At 44.8% G+C, this 4995-nt stretch overlaps 1 protein-coding gene across 1 annotated transcript in view; it reads right to left on the bottom strand.

Moving 5' to 3' along the window:
- aacs (acetoacetyl-CoA synthetase) overlaps positions 1-4995 on the bottom strand; it is a 63470-nt gene that overhangs the window by 13218 nt on the left and 45257 nt on the right. The window lies entirely within an intron of this gene.

The raw sequence follows: 4995 nt of genomic DNA, 5'->3' as shown, positions 1-4995 counted from the left end.
GGAACACCATGGAACTATCCTTGAGCTCACACATTGAACTATCCATGGAACACCATGGAACTATCCTTGAGCTCATGGAACTATCCATGGAACTATCCTTGAGCTCATGGAACTATCCTTGAGCTCACACATTGTGTGGCTGTGCTCGTGAATGTAATGCATTCCTATAGTCATTCTATTCAATACATTAACCCATTTTGGGCGGGAACCCCTTTTGGGTGTTTTTAGAGCATTATGTTATACTTTAGCTATTGAAAAATAGCAGATCTACAAGCTCATAGCGCGGCACCGAGTGCCGCGCTATGAACTTGCAGGTCTGCTATTTTTGAAAAATCATGAAAATGTGCCTCAAATCTTTGAATATATATTATTACAGAGTGAACATTTTAACTCAAATCTTTGCTTCTGGGGAGGTCCCTGGAACAACATGTTTTCAGATGGGGGGGCAGAGGCATATTACATATAATTTTTGGGGTTCTTGACATGAAATATTGAGCACCACTGATACAGAAAACTGAAACATCTTGAAGACATTTTTAAAATTTCAGGCCAATATGGGTTAAGCTTCATTGTCACCAATCTGGGTACCCATTGGCAAAACAAAGGCCCTCTTTTCCTTTGAATTTCGCAAGAGAGAGAGAGAGAGAGAGAGAGAGAGAGAGAGACTACATTGTCACATAGACCCACAGAGAGCAGGAAAAGTATACTATTTACCACATAATCCCATGTAACTTAGATCACACCTTCATCATCATATAGCCTTCGTTTCAACATGAGGCCCTCATTGTTCTCAATGTCGCCGAGACACAATACAATATTGTATACGGTGTGTATTCTCTGTGTACGCGTTGTGTCCTCTCGTGTCACGCGTCGTTATTCACAGCCGTCCTTGAGAATGTTGAGACGTTCGCTATAGGGTCCAGCACAATGCAGCTTCCTTTCCTCTGTTCAATAAGGTACGAGTAATGGATGGACACAATTAATGGTATCCAGAGTATGTATGAACCAACTACTGTAACTAACTAACTAACTAACTAACTAACTAACTAACTAACTACACAGACAGACAGACAGACAGACAGACAGACAGACAGACAGACAGACAGACAGACAGACAGACAGACATCATATTATTGGCGTGTGGTATACCGTCATCACACTATAATGCCACAGTTAAAACCCCATATCATATGCATATGTTCTCCTTGCAGCAGGCGTCGTTAAACTAGACCACTGAAAGAATAGAATAATGATATTCAACAGACGTTGGACGTACGTTGCTGCCATTGTTTAGTGTTTCTTATCAAAACCTCTTTTCTTTCTTCTTCTTCTTCCTTTTTTACCGATAATTTCCCAAAACATGGAAAACGTAAGTGAGTGTCTGTCGTCAACTGGTTTTACGCACCAGTCCAGACATATAAGCAGGTATTTTTGAGTGGTGCAACCACTCCAACGAACAGCAATGTCCGTGTTCAACTAACGATGTTTGTGTGTTTGTGACCAGTACCAATGAGTACCAAAAGTGGCGCTGTTGTGCCAGAAACGGAGAGAGAGAGATAGTGCTGCATGTTGCCTGCTAATGAGAGAGAGAGAGAGATAGAGACAGAGAGGGGGGGGGGGGGGATTTGCACCACTCAGTTCACACAGGTGTGATTTCTTTTAATAAACTGAGCTTTTTAATTTTTAGTTTTTTGAAAATCTCCACGTCTACTCGGCCCCGTTCACAAAAACCTCTCCGTCCACACGACAACGTAGCTGAAGTGGCGGAACCAGCCAAATCCTCCGTTTGTCTTGTCCACGGGGGGACAAGTTAGCACGGTCAAGAACCCCAAAAAAATCTACACTGTGGCACTGTCATGTTCCGTGACATGTTTTGGATGTATGTGTTCAATGGTTTTTAGTTAGTTAGTGTTTTACTTCTTTGTGTTACTGTGATTTTGTAGTATGTATTCTCCTTGTTTCGTAGTTGCAGTTCTGCTTTACACTGTGAACCTTTATTTTGTAGTCTTGTTTTGTGCCTTCCTGTCTATGGAGTAAGAACAGTATCAAAAGTGTCACGGTAAATCTTACATATTTGTAACTCACAAGTTCAGATTTGCAACTCACGTGAGTGAACTCACAGGTTCACATTTGTGTTTTGTATCCACAAGTTCAGATTTGTGTTTTGTATCTGTATTTCGCATCTGTGTTTTGTATCCGTGTTTCGCATCTGTGTTTTGTATTTGTGTTTTGTATCTGTAATTGTCTCCACCAGGCCGAAGGCATGGGGAGAGAGTATGTTTTGCACTCCGTCCGTGTGTGTGTGTGTGTGTGTGTGTGTGTGTGTGTGTGTGTGTGTGTGTGTGTGTGTGTGTGTGTGTGTGTGTCCGTCCGTCCTTCCGTCCGTCCGTTACCAGCTAATCTCCGGCACCGTTAACCCGGTCGATGCCAAACTTTGCACACACACTCCCTGGATGCCAACGATGAACCTCTGCCCCGCATTTTCCAGAACGGCCTGTTATAGCGCCACCATGAGGCAGCTTTTCACATTTTTTACCTAAAACTGCACCGATCTGCATGAAACGTTGCATGCACACTCCCAGAGGCCAAGGACAAACCTTTGATCTGCATTTTCCGCATCTGCCTTTTATAGCGCCACCAGGAGGCCGACTTTTGTAAAACAAATTTTTTGATATTACTCCTCCAGATTCTGTCCAAAAATCTCGCAAATCGTTACACAGTATCTCTATGGTCATGTGCTCAAGTCGGATCTGTCCGATATTTCATATTCCATCCTAATTGGCTATAATTGGCTTTCACAGTTTGCAAGATTGCCCCGTTTTGAACAAAAGCCTCAAATCATGAACGCAGCATGCAATTTACGTGAAATCTTTCACACATTTTCTTACTAGGCTGAGGAATATATCCCGCCCTTTTCACATTGGTCTGTTATAGCGCCACCAACAGGTTGATTTTTGCTAAACACATTTTTGGAACAAAATGCCTCAAATCATCCAATTGCCATCAAAGGCAAACATGTTTATATTACTCTTTAACATTTTGACAAACATCTCACACAGTCCTATCCTCCTGGTGGAGACCTGTGCCCAGAAGGGCACTTTTTCTAGTTTGCATCTGTGTTTTGTATCCGTGTTTCGCATCTGTGTTTTGTATTTGTGTTTTGTATTTGTGTTTTGTATCTGTAATTTGCATCTGTGTTTTGTATCCGTGTTTCGCATCTGTGTTTGAAACACAAATACAAAACACAGTTGTGAAACACAGATACAAAACACAGATGCGAATTACAGATACAAAACACAAATACAAAACACAGATGCGAAACACGGATACAAAACACAAAACACAAATCTGAACTTGTGGATACAAAACACAAATGTGAACCTGTGAGTTCACTCACGTGAGTTGCAAATCTGAACTTGTGAGTTACAAATCTGTGAGACCTTTGAGACTGTGCTAACACTCTGCTGCTCTACTATTGAGACTCTTCTGACATTGGGCGTTAACGAACGTCATCATTGGCTGAGGGAATCTGTCAATCATTCTGATTGACAGATTCCTCGGCCAATCAGATCGGTCCGCCTTCAGCCAATCCTATAGATCTAATGCCCTGGGGGCACGCTGGTCCATAGCTCTAATGCCCTATGGCGGGGGGCACGCTGGTCCATAGCTCTAATGCCCTATGGTGGGGGGCACGCTGATCCATAGCTCTAATGCCCAATGGCGGGGGGCACGCTGGCCCATAGCTCTAATGCCCTATGGCGGGGGGCACGCTGGTCCATAGCTCTAATGCCCAATGGCGGGGGGCACGCTGGCCCATAGCGCTAATGCCCTATGGCGGGGGGCACGCTGGTCCATAGCTCTAACGCCCTATGGCGGGGGCACGCTGGTCCATAGCTCTAATGCCCTATGGTGGGGGGCACGCTGGTCCATAGCCCTAACGCCCTATGGCGGGGGGCACGCTGGTCCATAGCTCTAACGCCCTATGGCTGGTCCATTAGAGCTATGGACCAGCGTGCCCCCCGGTGTTTCAACTTGAGACCGTCTGAAACTTCAAAATAAAATGTCCACCATTTCCGTTTCACTACGCCTTTAAGTTCTCTGTTGATTCGTTGTTAGTCGTTTGCCTGCCAGGAACATAGGAATATTAACACGTAGAATCTTGTAGCCTGCCACAAACGGAAAAGCCGTTTTAACAGCGATGTATTCATTAATGCATGTTTTAATACGATCGTATCGAAATCTACCGTCCGTTAGCTTTGTTATGCTTCTGACCCAATGGGCGCGGCCATTTTGAAAATGCGTGCGCATCCACTTACATTGCCGGCTCTGTTTTCAGACGGCTTAATCTCACAGAAGCGACATTGCAGGGGTCGCTTTGTCCCAGACAAGCGTTTTCAACGGCCTGTAGCAGGCGCTGTGATACTCGCGGTCCACTTTTTCCACCACCGACCGAGAGAACAAGCACCAGCTTCGTCAACACACACGGAATGGTTTCATAGTAAAATGCGATTACGGATATTTGGCTCTTCAAAGTAAGTGTCACGCGCGATAAAACCCTGGCAGGACGCAACGGAGGGATTAAATAATGGTAGCGGTAAATGGGTTAGTAGTCGCTGTGTTCAGGACTGTTTTTGAGCTTACATGTTCCAAGTATTAGTTTCTTGTGTTTCCTCTTGCCAGTTCCATGTTACCCTGCATTGTTAATAAAACCTGGATCTTGCACCTGAATTCTGCCTCCGCTGCTACTGTCTGCACTTGGGTCCTTCTCTGCCTGGCACCGTGTGAGTTTAAAAACAAAGATTTGTTTGTATCGCAAGGACGGGGCCTCTCTGTGTATGTGTGTGTGCGTGCGTGCGTGTGCATCAGGGCTGGACTGGCCACAGGTCATACCGGGCATATTCCCGGTGGGCCGCGACCGTAGGGGGCTGCCTGCCTGAGTGAGTGACAAATAAACCCTCTACAAAGGGTTGTGTAGTTTGTTGTCTGTTGGTTTAT

Source organism: Electrona antarctica (genome assembly GCF_951216825.1).
Source record: "Electrona antarctica genome assembly, chromosome: 12".
NCBI classification, from domain to species: domain Eukaryota; kingdom Metazoa; phylum Chordata; class Actinopteri; order Myctophiformes; family Myctophidae; genus Electrona; species Electrona antarctica.
The sequence above is the reverse complement of the archived record's forward strand: the minus strand, read 5'-3'. Positions and strand labels throughout refer to the sequence as shown.